Consider the following 19,874-nt stretch of genomic DNA (forward strand, 5'->3'; position numbering starts at 1 on the left):
TTTTTTTGATATCTCAGATTTTGAAAATCTCACAAACCCCTTCATAATGTGACTCTAAATTTTCCTAGGATGGAATGCTGAGAAGAAATGAACCATAAGCTTGCCACGGACGGATGAACAAGCCCCCTAATTTCTCCAATGGACTATGGAGATACTTACCCACACACTACAATCAGGACTTACAATCCAGCTCCAGGTTGCTGATATTGTCAACTGAAAAATAAAATGTCGACCAATTACTTGCATTGTTTCTATGATTCCCAGCAATTAATTTCTCACATGGTACTCTTCTCTTGAATTAATCAAACCGGAAAGTTTAGTTTGGGCACTGGACAGACAGAACTTTCAAGTAGTATCTTCTTTAAAACACATACACACAACTAGTAGCCCTTTTGGTTGCTTTACAGTTTCCATACTTCTACATAGGCTATCACAGCAAACATCTTGAAAGGGGCCACATGGTTCATGAAACATCTTTGATTAAGTGATCTGAAGCAAACAACCCATTGATGGCCTGATATTGTTAAGTAGTTAAATATGAATGGCTTCTGTGATCAAGATTCACTCAATGAAAACTAGGGTTTCTATTTGTTATTCCAAGTAGATTCCAAGAGATTTCCAAAAATGTTGCTTTATTATATTCGTAATTAGCCCTTGTGAAGAAAGACTCTTTTAACTTCTGCAGCGGTGCATTGCAGCTTTCATTATAGCAAATACCCACGACCCCTGGTGCCTAACTGTAAACAAAGATAGTTACCAGACTCATTAGGAGACTAGCAGATGGCTTATAAAGTCCTCACTGGAGCCACAACCCATGTGTGGCTTGCAGTGCACAAATGTTTATCTTTAAACAGTTTAAAATATGTCAGAAGGGGTCTGCATTCTGTTTGTATTAATATTAATGAAATTCTGATCTTAACAAGGAAATTTCTTGTTTGCCTAAGTGATTTTGTTTTCAGATTTGCTTCCTAACTCTTTACCTTGTTAGAAGACCAAATGTTTGTCAGCTGTTCATGTTCATTTTTATCCTTTTCTCATTTTACAAATAATTATTTGACCTCATACTCTAAGCCAGGCTAAGACATTAGAGATAGCATAAGGAGTATAGTATTATATGCACTCAATAAATATTTGTTAAAAATAGTTGCTATGTGGGGTGTGGTGGTTCATGCCTGTAATCCTAATTACTCAGGAGGCTGAGATGTGAGGATCAAAGCCAGCCTGAAGTCCGTGAGCCTCTTATCTCCAATTAACCACTAGAAAACTGGAAATGGCACTGTGGCTCCAGGGGTAGAGTGGTAGCCTTGAGCTGAAGAGCTCAAGACAGCTCCCAAGACCCAGAGTCCAAACACCATGACAGACAAAAAAAAAAAAAAAAAGTCGCTGCATACCGGGCTCTGCTGGTTCACACTTCTAATCCTAACACTCAGAAGGCTAAGAGCTGAAGAGTGCAGTTCAAAGGCTGCCTGGCCAGAAACTTAGTGAGACTTCTAGCTCCAATTAACCACCAGGAAACTGGAAGTGGAGTTGTGGTTCAAAGTGATAGAGCACTAGCCTTGAGCAGAAAAGCTCAGGAATAATGCCTGGGCCTTGAATTCAACACCCATGACTGATTAAAAAAAGTTTCTGGGGGCTGGGAGTTTGACTTAGTGGTAGAGTGCTTGCCTAGCATGCACGAAGGCCTGGATTCGATTCCTCTGTACCACATACATAGAAAAAGCCAGAAATGGTGCTGTGGCTCAAGTGGTAGAGCTCTACCCTTGAGAAAGCCCAAGAACAGTGCTCAGGCCCTGAGTTCAAGCCCCAGGACTGGCAAAAAAAAGTTACTGAATGTGAAACTAGAAATATATATATATGATGTAATAAAACTAAAGACAAAATCTAAACTTAAAATATAGCTTTATTTTATATACTATTACCTACAGGTTAAGTGGCAGATATTATAAAGAACTCCACTGAGTGAATTCAGATTATAGAATCCAAGCCATTCTTATTTAATACTAAACAATACAAAACCTGTGCTTTGGATTAGTCACAGAATGTTTGTGTGCCATCTGGATTTTAAAAATGTTGTCTCTGGCAATCTATTTTTGTGGATAATATTTTATTGAACTAGAAAATTGAGGACATTAGAGAATATAGGCCAGGCCTGATTTTGCATGGATGAAATCCCATCTCCTTGGGAGACAGAGATAGAGGAATCACTGTCCAAAACCAGCCTGGGGGAGGGAGGAGTGTGAGATACTATCTAAAAAGCAAACACGAATGGGGGCATGGCTCAGGTGGTAGAGTACTTGCCTAACAAACACAAGGCCCTGAATCCAATGCCAGTACCCTATAAAGAAAAACTTGAGCTATTTTCTTCATCAGGACCATCCTCAGTGCTGAGTCACTTGGGTAAAATAATGATTATGAATATTATTTGATACTTATTACATGTTATCATTTCCCCTCGATAAGGATTTTATTACTTAATTCTGTAAAAGCTGCACCATCTATGAGGCAGGAACTATTTTCTTCTTTTACAGCTGAAACTAAAACTACAAAATATGAATCAGGCTTCTTAAGTTTTCCCAAATGACATGGAGATTTGAAGGGATGCAGTCTGCCTCCAGGCTTTGTATTACTTGGAGCTTTTATGAGTTCATTAAAATAGTATTTACATCTAGATCTTCATGTACTTGTAATAGTTTGCTCTTACTCGGCATCATTTGTTAGACTACACTTAGTAGTACTTACCCCTTTGCTCTGCTAGGTTCAGCTCTTGATTCTGCTATTTAAAGCTGTGTGACTTCGGGTATGTTACTGGACTCTATTACCTTGCAGGGTTGCTGTGATGATTAAATATGCAAAGCATTTAAAAGAAAATATGGTTCATGATGTATGTTATTATAGATGAGCTATTCTTACTACTATTTCTATTTTCAATGTTATTCAAGAGTTGGTTGCTCCTATTTGAGCTCAATGTGCCCATATATAAATTCATGCTCTGTTGTATTTTTATTATTTATTTATTTTAGATTGGATCTCCTTATGTAGCCCAGTATGACCTTCAATTAATGATATTCCTGCCCTAGCCTCCAAATAACTAGCTGGGATTACAGTTATGTACTACCACACCTTCAGATTTTTTCCTATCTATGTTTGTGTGTGCTGGTCATGTGGCTTGAATTCAGGTACTGGGTGCTGTCACTGAGCTTTCTTGCTCAAGGCTGGTGCTTTATCACTTGAGCCACAGCTCTACTTCTGGCTTTTTAGTAATTAATTGCAGACAAGAGTCTCATGGATTTTCTCCTCTAAGCTGGCTTTGACCCCAGTCCTCAGATCTTAGCCTACTAAGTAGCTAGGATTATAGGTGTGAGCCACAAATATCCAACTTCCTTTTGATTTTTAAGGAAGGAGAAATGGAAACCATAATTTCTATTACAATTTCTAAGTATCAGTTTCTAAATGTTACCACTTAATGGAAACTCTCTCCATTCCTTTTCCTTACCTCTTCCTCCTCCTCCTCCTCTTCCTCCTCCTCCTCCTCTTCCTCTTCCTCCTCCTCCTCCTCTTCCTCTTCTTCCTCTCCTCCTTCTCCTCCTCCTCCTCCTCCTCCTCCTCCTCCTCCTCCTCCTCCTCCTTCTTCTTCTTCTTCTTCTTCTTCTTCCTCTTCTTCTTCTCTTCTCCCCCTCCTCCTCCTTCTTTTTCTTTTTTGTCAGTCCCAGGCTTGAAGTCAGGGCCTAAGCATTATCCTTGGGCTTTTCTCAAGGCTAGAGCTCTACCACTTGAGCCACAGCACCACTTCTGGCTTTTTCTATGTATGTGGCACCAGGGAATCAAACCTGAGTCTTCACGCAACTAGATAAGTACTCTACACTAGGCCAAACTCCCAGCCCCCCTCTCTCTTCTTCCCCTTTCTGTTTCTCTTGGTGGCATGGAAGTTTGAACTCAGAGATTTGCCCTTGCTAGGCTACTTCTCTACCAGCTGAGGCATGATCCCATCCCTCTTTTTGCTCTATTTTTCAGATTGACCTAGGCTTAGCCTCGATCTGGCCCCAGACAAAAATCTCCCTACTGTACCTTCCTACATAGCTGAGATTATAGCCCAGGACCACCATGCATACATTTTGTGGCGAATGGAGTCTCATCTTTTTTATTGATCACTGACCTCCAAACATGCTCTTCAGACCATTTGCCTCCCAATATCTGCTTCATAGAACAAGTAACATTCCAGGTATGTGGCATCTTACCTGTCCCCAATGGAAACCTTCAAATTTGCTGAGTGAGCTAAAGAAAACATGTTGAGAGACCAAAGCGTCCTAGTGCAGGCGGCTCACAAACAAACATCACAAACAAAGATGACAATCTTTGTCCGAGGAACCATAGTAAAAGAGTCAAGAGCAGAGAGCACAGAGACGTTACTACAGCAGAGTGACTCACAGTCCATGAAATTCTTTGTGAGACGCAGTCACTGGGCTTTTCACTTTTAGTCCGAAACCTGGTCTGTGCCTTGGGTCACTGTGTAGTGTTGCCTGATGATAAGCATTCTATGAGACACCACACCCCTCCCCACTTCTGTTAAAGATGAAAAGGAAAAGGAACCTTATGATGAAGGAAAGTTACAGGATTTTCATTTCCAGAAAGCAAAAGTTTCCAAATTATCCACAGAAGTGTAGCTCAGAATGCATGCACCAGTGCTGGAAGCTTCCTTGAAAATTTAAATGATCATAATGTTATTTTCATTTTTTATGATTACTCTACCAAACTATGTCAGAATATAATATGGTCTATAAGGCAAGACAATTACTTGAAAAAAGTTTTTTTATATATTTTTTTAAAATTGTATTTTATTGTTGGGATTACAGTTACATTAATCAGGGAGTGGGTACATTACTTCTTGAACATCGATACCCCATCTCATGTTTTTCTCCCACTTTCCATCCCCCCTTGCCTTCCCTATTTCAAATAAACAAATAAACATATATACAATATTCCAGGTAACAAAGTCAGATACAATAACAACATGCAATAAAATATAAGGGGGAAAAAAGAGAAAAGAAATAACTTTACAAAGTACATTAAGAACAACAATCACAAAAATAAACCTCTTGTTGGAAAAAACCCAAAACTTTTGCACCTTTTCCCCCTTTTTATTGTATTTTATTGTTGGGGTAATGTATAGAGGGGTTACAGTTACATTTGCCAGGTAGTGGGTACATTACTTCTCAAACATTGATATCCCTTCTCATGTTTTTGTTCCCCTTTCCCTCCCCCATCACCTTGTTTTTCCCTTTTCCTTCCCTATTGAAAAAATATTTTTTAAAATCAACAATGAAGATTGGCCAGATATGCTGGCTCAAACCTGTACTGTAATCCTAACCACCTGGAAGATGGAGAGCCTGGGGTCATAGTTTGAAACCAGCCACAGCCTAAGAAAGCTCACTTCAGGCTGAGTGGTAGAGGCTCATGCCTATAATCCTGGCTACTCAGGAGGCTGAGATTTGAGGATCATGATTCAAAGAAAGTCTGAGCAGGAAAGTCCACGAGACCCTCATCTCTAGTTGATCACCAGAGAGCTGGAAGTGGAGCTATGGCTCAAATGATAGAGTGCTAGCCTTGAGCAAAAACAAAGCTCTACAGTCCAGACCCTGAGTTCAAAACCCACACTAAAACAAAAACAACAATAGCATAAAAGCTCACTCAATTGTTCCAGTGATTCTTATAGGGATGCATTGAGGGAGAAAATATGTGATAGATTTGTTGTTTGAAAGACTGCAAGATGGGGCCGGGAGTTTGGCCTAGTGGTTAAAGTGCTTGCCTAGCATGCATGAAGACCCGGGTTCGATTCCTCGGTACCACATACATAGAAAAAAAAAAAGCCGGAAGTGGGGCTGAGGCTCAAGTGGTAGAGCTCTAGCCTTGAGAAGATCCAAGGACAGTGCTCAGGCCCTGAGCTCAAGCCCAGGACTGGCAAAAAAAAAAAAAAAAAAAAAAAAAAAGACTGCAAGATGTTTGATGCACATTCCTGAAAAATAAATACACTTAGAAAGAAGGTCATGTGATTCCACCCAGCAGTCTGGATGACCATCAGGCCGAGAGGAACTAAGATGGGGGTTGACTACATCTTTCCTCCAAGGGGCCCAGGAAGAATGAATTTGCCTAGCCCTTCCTCAAGGAAAAGCCATCCTCTCTTGAAGAACAAACACCACATTCAGCAGAGAGAGGGGAAAGCAGGGGAAGCTTCTTGAAGGAAACAATGCTACTAGCTCAGTTGTGTCTGCTTAGAAGGCAGGAATTAAGTCAGAACCCACAGGCAAGAATGAGAGTATCTGAACCTCTGTCGTGCTCTGAACCTGTTCCAGGAACCTTGTGACAGATATCTAAAGGGCAAGCCAAGGACACTTGGTCTGCAAAGGACACAGCGCTGCTTCCTCTCCCCTCCCGCTCCATTACTTGTACTTGGCTATATGTATGTTTCTCTTCTCTCCCTCCTTTCCCCCTAAGGGGTGGCACAGCACTTCCTGCTATCCTGGGGTGAGATGAGGAATGGGCTGAGGGGATCCTCATATCTGCAGGGATTGCTCCTGGCGAAACTGCCCTACATTTGCAGAGTGGTCCTGCAAACAAACTCAATTCGTTTTGTCTTGCTGCCTGCAAGGGATGAGAAAGCTTGCAAGAACTGAGAGCAGTTGAGCTGATCTGGACAGATAGATGTCCCCGTCTGTCTCTGCTCAGGGTATGGGATTGGGGAGGGGAAAAAGGTGGGGGAGGTCATTGTATGCAGACAGCCAAAATGTCAAGCAATTACATGTGTTCCAAAGGGGAAATGTGTATGTCACACACCAGATGCATTCGTGTTGGACGGCGTTTAGAGGAACGAGGGGCTACTTTATACGCAGTTACTTCCTAAAATAGGAATCCTGGCTTGCTAGGAAAGTGGAGAAAGACAACGGATTCCCTTCCAGGTATATAGATAGCACGCATCTTTGGCGACAGATGGCTGTGCCTGGGCGCGGGTCGGGGAGGGGAGGGCCAGGGAACTAATGACTCTAGCTGCAAGTTAAACAGGACTAAAGTCTTCAGATTCAATTTCCACTCCTTGGAAATCTGCTACCCTGTGCGAGCATCCATAATGGATGACATCTCCCTTGCATGCGTCGGGCAACTGAGATGGACCAGGATTGATGATTCCTTTTCCATTTTTATTGCATTTTCTTAAGGATGCCAAAAGACATTAAAATTTCATAAAAGAAAATACCTTGGCTCCATTTGTGCCCGATCTCATACCTGTAAAGGAGCCCAAGGAGCCCACAAGCTTCCCAGCCATCTGCGTGAATGGGTACAGTCCCATTTGTCACTATCTGGGGTCCCAAGATGTCTGCCAGATAGATCTGGGTGAGGATATTTGGCTTTAACCAGAACCAAGCACCGTTCTGGGAGAGTGAATTCCATTTGAGTACAGAAAGGAGCAAGGCATTGGTAAATGGGAAATTGACATTGTCAGCAGATGAGTATTTACTGTATTGAGCAATATTGATTAGACTCTACAGGTAAAATTATATCCCTCAAGTGGTAGCTGACATCTGCACATTTGCTGGAGCTTCGCTAAGCTCCTCCTTTCTACTGCTTTGGCCGGTGGTGAGGAATCTTTCTGCTCAAGATAAAACAGGGAAGCTAGGCGTCAGTGGCTGCTGCAGGGAATTCCAGCTACTCAGAGGGCTAAGATCCCGGGTTCCTAGTTCTAAGCCAACCCAGGCAGAAAAGCTGGTGATACTCTCTTCTCCAGTTCATCACAAAACCCAGAAGTGGAGCTGTGGCTCAAGTGATAGAGTGGTAGCCTTGAATGGAAAAAGCTAAGGGATGGCATCCTGGTTCTGAGTTCAAGCTCCAGTACTAGCATGCATGCATGTGCATGGACACACACATACACACAGAGAGAGCAGACAGGGCATAAATCCTATGCTTACAAACTGGGGAAGGAATTAAGTTTCTAGCTCTTTTAGAAAGGATTCTTGCCCTTCCCAAGTTAATGAGAGACACAGTGGTAAAGAAAGCACTTTGGAACATGAGACCATGTTGGAGGAACTGATCCCCAGAAAGCTTAGCTCCCACACCTGGGTGGTGTGGGTTCCAGGCTAAGGGCAGCTGTGGTTGCCACTTCTAAATCAAAGCTGAAGGTTGAATAGGAGACAGCAGTGGCTGAAAGGAACCAGGTTCAATGACACAGAGAGCTGGGTCCTGAAGAATCACCAGGCCCCACATTAGACTGTATAAACTGGAAATGAAGTTTCATGATGGCCAGTCACTGAAAGTACAGGGTTGATAACCAATCCTCAATATTAATCAATCCTGGTTTAACATGGATGGGAAGTTTTTCAGCTCGTAGGACATTTGGCATCTGATTCACCAGATATCAAAATGCATCCTGCTGGCTGCCTGTAATGTATCTTCCTGTCTTGATAATTTTGTATGGCCTGCAAATGATGTTATAAATATGCAAATGGCCCTTGGCAGGAAAAAGAGGTCCCACCCTGCACAAATCAATAAAGGCTTATTGTGGCCCTGTTTCATTCAGGGCGACATCACAGCAAACTCTCTCTTGGGAAGAGCACTTTCCACATGGGAGATTCTGACTCACCATTCACGATTCCCAGGGGTGACTGAAGGCTCGTGACAACCCAATTTGGGCACATCTGTCATCCACCACCCACACTGTGGAGGAAGCATGAGCTCTGATGCCAGACACTCAAATTAGCTTTTGATATTTCACGTCATTGAAGCTTGTCTGTTTACTTATTTAAAATGACTGTGACTTTCTTAGTTTTAAGTTCTCATGAAAAGTACATTCTGAACTCACCGAGAGACGAGTGTCTCTTGAAACCCAGCATTTAGAAGTAATTTTACCTTCCAGTTTCCAAGGTAGGCTGCCACCATATCCCGCTCTTCCCATCGGAGAAGCACCTCTATCACCAATAGGCTAAATTAAAATAATCTTGGCTTTATACTAAAAGGTAGCTTGGGATGACCAGGAAAGTTATTAGCCATTCCAGGCATCCTGAGATGCTTATGTGGTTTAAAAACTTCTTTTGAGGCTTGGTGGACACTACCTTTCAGAAGAGACAATATTTATATCATTGCTATTCCCACAAGGGAATAAAGAACGATGGTAGGCAGACACGGTGGTGCTGCCCTATAATCTTAGCCACTCCGAAGGCAGCGTTTGGGAGGGCCATAGTTCAGGGCCAGACTAAACAAAAAGTTAGCAAGACCTCATCTCAACCAATAAGCAGAACTGTCGTCACAGCTCTGTGGGAGGTGTGTGTAGGAAGATCCCTGGCTGAGTCTGGCTCTTAGCAAAAGGGAGAGACACTCACTGATAAAAATAATTGAAGAAAAAAAAAAGGAAAGAAAGAAAAGCAAAAGGCCATGGCTCAGAGGGGTGAGCACCTGCCTAGTAAGTACAAGGCTTTAGTTTTAATCCCATTCCTGTACTGACAAAAAAAAAAGATACAAAACAGTGAAACTTGACTGGAGAAGGAAAGTGACGTGATTAATGTACTCAGATACTCTCAAGGGCAAGGAAATTTCAGTGAGCTGTAAAGTTTGAGAAAGTGTGTAACTTTTTATTTTCCCTTGATGTATGATAAAGTTTATTAGCTTTGGGTGCTTAACATTTACATGCCAGCTGTAGAAGCAACATATTGCACATTATTTGAAAATGAATGATTTGTTTCCAATCCAGTGCATTTCTTTAGAAGTGAACTTGAGAATGTAAACTATTAGAATGTGGGAGTGTGGGTGTGAACACCTGTCATACCAGTACTTGGGAGTCTGAAGGAAGAGGATGGTGAGTTCAAGGTCAGCCTGAGCTACATAATGCGATACTGTCTCAAACAAAATAAATCAGAGGCCTGAAGTAGCTTAGTGGTTAACTACTTGCCTAGCCAGTGCAACGTCCTGGGTTCAATCTCTAGTATCATAAAAGAAAAGACAAAAAAAAAATAGAGTCAAAGAAACAAAATAAAGCAGAGTAAAACAAACTCTCATAAACCTTACCAATATATCTTTGGTGGAAGCTGGAAGGGAGAGGGAGAGGGAGAGATGAGTTAGGAAGAGCGGAATGTGCCAAGTCCCTGATATGATGGGGGTTCCTGCTATCACACTAATTCCATCACTTAATCCTCACTAGCACCCTGAGGTAGAGATTACCCCATTTTATAGATGAGGATCCTGAGACTTGAGAGCATATGGGTGTTCCCTAAATCTAGCCATGTAGGCCTGCTGGGCAGGGTGGCTCTGGCATTTCCCACTTAAGTTAGTGTGGTTTTTCTATCCTTGCAGACTGGCTATAGGAGGATGCCACAACTCTGTCTTCAAGTTATGTCTGCTCTAACTGTCGCCCCGAAAGGATTCTGGCTTGTCTTTCCAGTGCCATCAAGCTGTTGTCATTGGTTCCTAAAGCGAACAGTAACTACAAGTCTGAAGTCTACACCATCGTGCTGGGGGTGACATTGACAGAAAGATTAAGAATTACTGGGCAAGGAAGAGAGGAATATGAGGGAAAAAAATGGTGAGTTGGTGAATAAAGCCTGCCACAACAGGAAGACAGCCTGGAACCCCAGGCTGCTCCTGGGCTTTCTCACCTCTCCTGAGCATGGAAACACAGAGGAGGCATTGACCACAGATGGCAGGTGGAACCTGCTGTTAGATCCCCACCAACCTTTTGTTCTGCAGCAGCTTCCTTCGGAACCTCATGTGGGTTTATCCAGGAGGTGAACCCAAGCGGCTTTCCTTCTGTGTACTGTGGACATGTGAGGCGGGAATGGTGTCGAGGACAAAGAGCCAAGACTCTCACATATGTCCAGGTCACAGAGCTTCTGAGTACCCTACTGATACTCGGCCATGTGTCCTCCAGCTGTTTCAATGTCATTGGTACCCAGCATGGGGGAGGTTGAAGCCTCTGCAGAAAGCATAGAAATCTTTATGTGTATGCAAAGATTCCTCCACTCAAGTGAGATGCGTTTATTCCTGTGAGCTCAGGCATTTACCCTGAGTCTCTCCTAGTTGATAGTAGCTGTCATGACTGAATTCTATTGTGTCCTTTAGGCAAATAGCCTCTGGAATTGTGGTCTTCTCAGCTGTCATTTTAAAATCTCATCAGTTGCAGTCCTAGTAACAAGTTTGAACAAAAGCACGACACTGAAGAACAGATCTGCCCTATTCTGTGCCATGGCTGAATTGTAATTGAGCACAGACTCATTTTGTTTTTAAGCTAATATTCAGACTCATCTTGAAGGAAGGAAAAGACTGTTGCAATGTCAAACGTGCATAAAGAAAGCGTTCTGTGAATGGTAGAAGGAAAACTATATATTTAGGTCATTCACCAATGCACTTGAAAGAAAATCGCTCCCTTGACCATAAATAATTGGATTTCTTACAGGGGGCACAAGATGCTTCAGATAACTCCTTTCTCCTTTATCTGGGGTTTTGATACTGGTGGGAGGGAGTGGGGGAGAGACAGTTCATGGGGACAGAGGTGGATAAAAGAGAAAGATCTGACAGTTGCCATTATAACCATGCTGTATCATTTACTCAGCCAGGAGTCCCTAGCATGTGGGGTTACCTCCTGGGGTGGAGGGCAAGAGGAGGTTTACATTGGCCCCAGGGGCAGCTCACTCTCTGGGGACATGCATCAAAGTGTCATAACAAAGCTGACAGGAAGATTTGTTCAGGCACAGGGATCAGGAGACCTGGGGTTTCCTTGCAACCTCTTCAAACCATGATGAGGTTTTAAAAAACAACTTCGAAAAGAAGACACTGGAGGTGTCTCAGAGGTGGGACAGATCCAGCTTGTATTTATAATAGATTATGTGTAGATTGCAACTTTCCTGCAGTTAAAACTAAATGAAGGACAGCAAGTAAGTTTTTTCTGCCTATATATTTCATTTGTATCGAAGGCACAGGTTACTTTTCCTGCAAAAGCTACTGTGACAGAAATACAATTTCCCAGGTTGTTATGAAAATGTCATTTGGATATTGGGCCTGGAGCTCCAAGTTCAAATTAGTTGTTTATTGTCATTCTTGTTATAGCTGTGCTGGAAGGCTGGCCAAGCTTTGAAGGACTATTGGGAAAACCCACTGATTTTGATTTACAAGAAAGAAAAACAGCATTAGGGTTAAAGTGCATTTTCTAATTGGTTTAAATAGTTGCTGGGCTTAGAGTAGAAAGAGTGAGCCTGTGAACCCTTGACCACACTATTCAGGCACAGAGACTCTGCAATGGCTTCATTTGTTCAAATGGTAGACACACATTTGTATGTCTGTTTCTGATGTGTTTAATTTCACATGATGAGTACTGTGACTTCCAACAGCTTCACATGTCTGTGAAAACTCGGAAATCCCACAGATTAATGTGGTCTCGGCATTAGCGAGACAGTGATATGACTAAATAAAACTATACTAACCCTTTAAAGGGGTTAATTTAATTGTGTTGCACCAGAATTTAAAAATGCAACAGTGTATATAACATATGTGTGATTTAAAGCCTACAGAATGTAACACCCAAATAAGAAAAATAAAACATGGCTGGTACTTTGAATATTCCTTTTATTAAGCACTCCTGTCCCTTTAAGTGTTACCTATCCTCATAGTGTGCCTGATAAAAGTGTTGTGTTGCAGAGATCATCAATAGGAAGAAAAATTCAGGAGAAAAGGAGGTATAGTGGGAGGAGGAGAGGGAGAGATTAAGCTGGACTAGTGCAACAAAATCCACTGTAGGATTTTCAGTGTGGAACATCTACAGATGGATAAGAAAACTAAAGTAAAACATCTTCACAGGTAATGTGGATGCTCAAATTAATAGTGAATGTATCAGTTCTCACTTCAAAGTAAGGGTATGTCATTTTATTTAAACTGAGTTTTTTGTTTTGTTTTGTTTTGTTGTCTTTTCCTTTTGGTTGATGGGATCAACCCCAGGGCTGCATGCATGCTAGGCAAGCACTGTACCAGTAGGCCATGCAACTAGCCTCCGGTTTTATAATCTAAATTTCTCTTTTCAGAGTTAATTGGTTATTTATAATAAATGGGTGTGACTAGTTACCAATAAAGAAAATACCACTGTGGTTCATTCATTTTATGGGGCTCATCTTTCCATACTGCTCATACTAAATCCAAGTTTTAAAAGAAAACTTTGTCGACAAACCTTATGAAATTGTGTCTTGCTTTGGGCATGGTGATACATACTTGTAATTCCAGCAGTGGGGATGTTAAGGAAGATCTTTGCATTTGAGGCCAGCTTAGGCTACATGGCAAGATGCTATTGCAAACAACAACAACAACAAAAACCAAAAAACCCTCCTATACAACTTTCCTTTTAGTCCTTAAAATATAAACCAATATACCTTTAAGAACTACAATTTTATATTTTCACTGTGGAAATTAGATAGCAGTTGGTCTTTAGCCAGAATATGTGTAAAATATGTCCACTGGATGCAGTATCACTTACCTTTATTGTACTTGTAGATCTTGGTTAGAGGAAAAAAAGATTTATTGAATGGTTACACAGATGAGAATCTTATTAAGTTATTGCTTGTGTTGGGTTCTTCTTTCATACCTTTTCTGGAGGAAAATTGTCAGTTCAGAATTTCTCTTATAGGTCTCAGAGGCTAGTAACTTATTGAGTATAGAAAATGTCTTGTTTTAAAGTTAGATGCATGCGAAAAAAATCACATCTTAAAAACCCTCACGTGTGATATAATCTACAACTTACACCACAGCGCTAGGTGGGTAGAGCTGTATTTATAGAGTGGTACAGATATATTTTCTTGGACTTCCCTACCTATCTTCATGAATTTTTCTTCTGAGGATCATTTCCAGTGTTTTTTTGTTTAGACTAGAAGAAAGATGAGTATTTGGTCCTCACCAACACACCTCATTATTTGTGTCTTTCACTCTGAAATTTAGTCTAAAGAGGAAGATGTGCCCTGTTCTTATCTACACATTAGAAAAGGCTTAAATTGCATATTTATAGGGTTTTTGGAGTTCAAGGAAGTGTACTTGTAAATTATTGTCTGATATGGGTAAACTGAGAATTGTTTTAGCTTCTCCTTCATAACTTTGACATAGTTGGTGCTACCAATACTTGATGGAATTCTACTGTCTGAGATAATGAAATCATGATTCAAGGTTACTGTTTGTTCAGCGCACACAGGAAGAGGAGGCAGATTCATCTATGCTGTGTTTTTTATTTGCAACCCTGAGACTGCTGTGCCACTGCAGGAACAGGCATTCATTTATGTAAAAAGTGTATCTACTAGGAAATAATCCCTCTTTAATGTCACCTTATTTCTCAGAATATTAATATTAGGAAATATAGTTGAACATTGAAGGCTAACTTTCTAAGCTTCTTTGTCTAAAAACAAATAAAAAGGATTCAGTGGTAGTAAAGGAGTTTTAGCTGTTGTAGACTGTCTAGATATGAAAATGAATATTCAAAGGCACCTTCCCTTCTTGTGTATGCTCAGATTTTTAAATATAGCTCTTCATGAGACTCTTTGACCAATTCACAAATGCTTCTTTACATATGATCATGCTAGCAAGGAAACTAAACTTTGCTTTTGGGGCTTGAACTTGGGACCTGGGCTCTGTCCCACAAGTTCTTTTTGCTTAAAGCTTTTTGAGCCACAGCACTACTTCCAGTTTTCTGGTGTTCAGTTGGAGATAAGAGTCTCATAGACTTCCTTGCCTGGGCTAGCTTTGAATCAGGATCCGCACATCTCCATCTCCTGAGTAGCTAGGATAACAGGCGTGAGCCATCAGTGCCCAGCTTTAACTCTTCTACCTTTTTCTTCTTTGCTGTTCTTTGAACTCACTAACACTTGCTTTTGCTCATTCATTAGTAAGCTACCACCTGAGTCACAACTCTGACCCTCACGGCTCCTCAAGCTAATTTATCATCATATTTTAAAATAATTTGGGGCCCCAAACAAAGCTTTTATATATAAAACTATCAGAAGGTATGGATGTCATTCCCCTGTAGGCACAAGCCCTGGCTGTTTGCTGCCGCTGCTCTGCTGCTGCTTGGCCCCCTCCCCTGCCCCTCCTCCTCCCCCTCCCCCTCCTCCTCCCCCTCCCCCTCCTCCTCCCTCCTCCTCCTCCTCCTCCTCCTTCTTCTTCTTCTTCTTCTTGGAGCATTTTGGGTTTTACATTGGTTTTGACTTAGGATGTATGATCTGCATTTCCTTAAAGTAGATTTGTTTTTTTTTTTTGTCAGTGGTGGGGCTTGAACTTGGGGGCTTACATGCTATCCCTGAGCTCTTTCACTCTGTCACTTTGAGCCACAATACCACGTCTGGTTTTGTCTTTTTGGTTGGTTGGTTTTGTTGGTCATGGAGCTTAAATTCTGGGCCTAGGCATTGTCTCTAATGCTCTACTGCTTTCAACCACAGCACTACTTCTGGTTTTCTGGTGGTTAATTGGAGATAAGAGCCTCACAGTCTTTCCTGCAGGGACTGGCTTTGAACAGAGGTCCGCAGATCTCAGCCTCCTGAGTATCTAGGAGATAAAAGTAGATTTAATTGAAAAATAAACCTCAGTCTTGTTGTTTCAGAAAGAAGAGAATCTCAAAGTACTGGTTCTGTGGGAGAACAGTTAACAAGGGAATGCGAAGAATGAAGTGTAAATGTGAATAGGTAGAGAAGATAGAGAGGTGGGCAGACAAACATAGGGGACCAACCACATGCATCCTTTGTGAAATATTCCGAATTGAATATTCCTGGCCTCCGATGTGAATTTCCCTGCCAATTAATAATTATTGGAAGCCATAGCTTCAGAAGAGGATTTTTTTTCTCCTTGAAGTAAACATTAGAGGAAAGAAAGACACAGAAAAACTTTCTTTTCTCTGCTCTTCTAAAGACCACTATTAATTAAGTTAATATTATTTGTGAAAGAACACAATATATTTCTAAATTTTTTTTAATTAAAGAATTTATTAATATTGATTTTTACATCATATTTCAAATGACGTGTTTAACAAACAAGTGTTCAAGAAGGGAATCTCGATATACAATCACTGGCACTTAGATTTTAGAACATAATCAAAATTAGGCTGAGGGTTTGTATGTCATAGATACATAATAATCTATGTAATAAAACATTATGTCTATAGAGTTATAAGTTTTTATGACTATGTAGTTGTAACACAATATATTTTTAAAAAAGGAATATAGACATGTAACTATAATCTCTTCTGTATGTCACTTATTTTATTGTTCTTTAATAACAATACATTTAAAATTTTTTCTTATTGTAATGTATAGAGGGGTTACATTGGCCAGATAGTAGGTGTGTTACTTCTCACACATTGATACCCCTTCTTGTGTTTTTGTTCCCATTTCCCTCCCCCACCCCTCCCAATCATCTTGTTTTCCTTCCTTCCCTTTCCTATTTCAAATAACAATACCATTTTGTAATTCAAAAGTTTATTGTTCATTCAAATTTTTGATCAGGGTATGAATTCTGCTTTTTCAAGTGACTGTACATACTGCTCAGGCTGAGCGTGTTTCTGCCAGAGTCAGTGGTTGACCTTCAGGAATGGTGTCTTCTCTGCCATTTTAGTTTATGAGATTTGAAAAAGGCAATCCTCAGGGGAGAGATTTTCTTGTAGGCAAGAGAAGAGGTCATTTTGTCATTATTTCTCCCTGTTTCTTTGGCAAAAAAGAGTCATTTGAGCATATCACATTGAAAAAGCATTTGTTAGCTGTGATCATTATCTGCACTATGTCTTTTGCTGTTGTTGGGGGTGGTGATAGTGGTCATGGGGCTTGAACTCAGGGGTTGGGTGCTGTCCCTGAGATCTTCTGCTCAAGACTAGGGTTCTACCACTTTGAACCACAACCCCACTTCTGATTTTCTGGTGGTCTAAGACTTTTCCTGCCCTGTCTGGCTTTGAACTGCAATCCTCAGATCTACGTCTCTTGAGTAGATTACAGGCACAGGCCACAAACACCTGGCTGTACTATGTCTTACATTGATATGTGGGAGTTTTTGATGGAGTGCTAGATCTGAGATGTGTCCCTGATTTTGCAGTAACAGACATGTGCTCATGCACACACAAACTCACACACAGTAGCTGAAACATTAGACCTTCAAATCAGAGTAACAGACTATTTATTAAATTACAGAACATAAGCATCAGTTTTTAGAAGATATATCCTAGAGATTTTAGGATAAAGTTGTTAGGTTGTCTATTCTATTGTAAGTATCTGCTATTGATACTCTTATTCTAGTTTATGAATGGACTTAATTGCTCTTTCTAGTATAAGTGCAGTAAATTGTTTTTCACCATAAATGGCTATTGAATTTTGCTAAATATTCTTTTTGAGTCTATTGAAATGCACTTTATTCTATTAATAAAGTATTAATTGATTTTCAGATATTGAACCAACCTTGTAGTACTTGGCGAAAACCTACTTTTTATGTTGCCAAATTCAGTTTGTTTATACTCTATTGAATCTATAGTCTATTGAGTTTATTTTATTTATTTATTTATTTTTAAATTTTTATTTATTTTTTGCCAGTGCTGGGCTTGAGATCAGGGCCTGAGCACTGTTCTTGAACTTCTCAAGGTTAGAGCTCTACTACTTGAGCTCTTCCGGCTCTTTTTCTGTGTATGTGGTACTGAGGAATTATACCCTGGTCTTCATGCATGCTAGGCAAGCACTCTACCACTAGGCCAAACTCCCAGCCCCTTGAGTTTATCTTCATAAGAAATGTTGGTATGTAGTTTTCTTTTATTATATATTTTGTCTGATTTGGACATAAAGGTATTTCTGGTCTTTTAAGATGAGTTGAGAAGTATTACATTTTCTTCTATTTCTTGGAAGCGTTGTACAAAACTTCTGCTAACTCTTTCAATGTTTTTTTTAATTAAAGAATTTATTACATCATATTTCAAATGATGTGCTTTCTTTCAGTGTTTTAGTAGAATGCACCAGTGAGAAATTTGGGTCTGAGCTTTTATTTGTGAGATGTTTTTTAAAAGATCATCACTAATTCAGTCTCTCGTTATTAAATACATTTACAGTCTTGACCTCTTTTCTTCCTCCCTTTCTTTATCTCTCCTTCCCTCCTTCCTTCCTCTTTTTTCCTTCACTCTCTCCTTTCCTCCCTTCTTCCTTCTCCCCCTCCTTTCTTTCTCCTCTTCCCCCCTTCTTTCTTTCTTGCTTACTTTGTGCGACAAGTTTTTACTTTTAGCCCATACTGGTCTCAAACTTGTGATCCTCCTGCTTCAGCCTCCCATGTAATGGGACAACAGTTACTCATCACCCTGCCTAGTTCAATCCTTTTTAATTCATTTTTGGTAATTCATGTCTTACTAAAAATTTGTTTCATCTCAGTTATATAACTTATCAGTATACAACTGATTATACATTCCTTTATGATCTATTTTATTTCTGCAAGGTTGATACATTTATATTTCTGATTTTAGTAATTTAAGTCTTCTTTCAATCTAGTTAAAACTTTGCTAGTCTTTCTGGTCTTTTCATAGAAGCAGCATTTGATTTCACTACTGCTTTAACTATCCTCTATTACTTTAATTTCTGCACTAATCTTCATAGATTAATAAACTCAATGTGACAAAACGTTGTTTCTCCTCAATCTGCTTTAAAGATTCTAAACAATGTGAACTGAACATAGAATGATGTTGTGCTATTTCTTTTCTTTTTTTTTTTTTGCCAGTCCTGGGCTTTGAACTGAGGGCTTGATCACTGTCCTTGGGCTTTCTCAAGGCTAGAGCTCTACCACTTGAGCCTCAGCACCATTTCTGGCCTTTTCTATGTATATGTGGTACCGAGTAATAGAACCTGGGTCTTCATGCATGCCAAGCAAGCACTCTATCACTAAGTCAAACTCCCGGCCCACATGTTGTGCTATTTCTAAGTTGATTTTAAAGCATATGTGGATATCCATACAAAGGAACAAAAATATTCAAGCCCAAGAAGTTAAAGAAATTACTATGTAGAAAGAGTACATGTACAAGAAAATTACAGTGATTACACCAAATGTGGCATTGGTTCAGATGGATAAAACAACCAATGGAACACAACGCAGTATCTGGAAACAGACGAACATATATGTATGGTCACCTGAACTGTATAAGCAGAGACTTGGGAGGAACCTGCAATTTCAATAATACTCAATCTATTGGATATCTACTTAAAGAATAAGATAAAATAGAACTTACTTTTTACTTTACAGTAAACACAAAAATCAATTCTAGGTGAAATGTCCACTGTGAAAAATAAAGTGATAAAAATTTTAAGAAAATAACCAAGGGGCATTCCTTCAGGGCCTCTGGTAAGGAAATATTTCTTAGATAGTATATAAAAGGCAATGGATGTTGCTAAATCAAAAGACATCAATAATAAGAATTTCTGTTCATCAAAATTTCTTTTTTGAAGGAGTTCAAAGTACCACAAACACAGAGAATATATATATATACACACATACACATATATGTGCGTGTATGTATATACCACTACCACTACCAACAAAAACAATACATACAAGAATTTTGATGTTAGTCACAAATGGGAATGTTTAAAGAGTCAATAAGTAAACAAACAGGTATTAATCTTACTAGTTTACAGAAGTATTCATATTTAAATCATGATGAACCATGTGGCTCATGACTTTAATCCTGGTAATTGGTAGACTAAGAATGGGAGAATCATAGTTTGAGTTAGCGCTGGTGGAAAAGTTCATAAGACCCCTTATCACCACATAGTATCACACAATGGTATAGGCCCATCATCCTAAGCTTAATATTGGGAGGATCAGAGTTCAAGGTCAACTTAGGCAGTAAAGTCTAAAAAGTCTTCATATTAATG

This window comes from Megascapheus bottae, chromosome 20 (assembly GCF_031878675.1).
Source record: "Megascapheus bottae isolate mThoBot1 chromosome 20, mThoBot2.hap1, whole genome shotgun sequence".
NCBI lineage: Eukaryota > Metazoa > Chordata > Mammalia > Rodentia > Geomyidae > Megascapheus > Megascapheus bottae.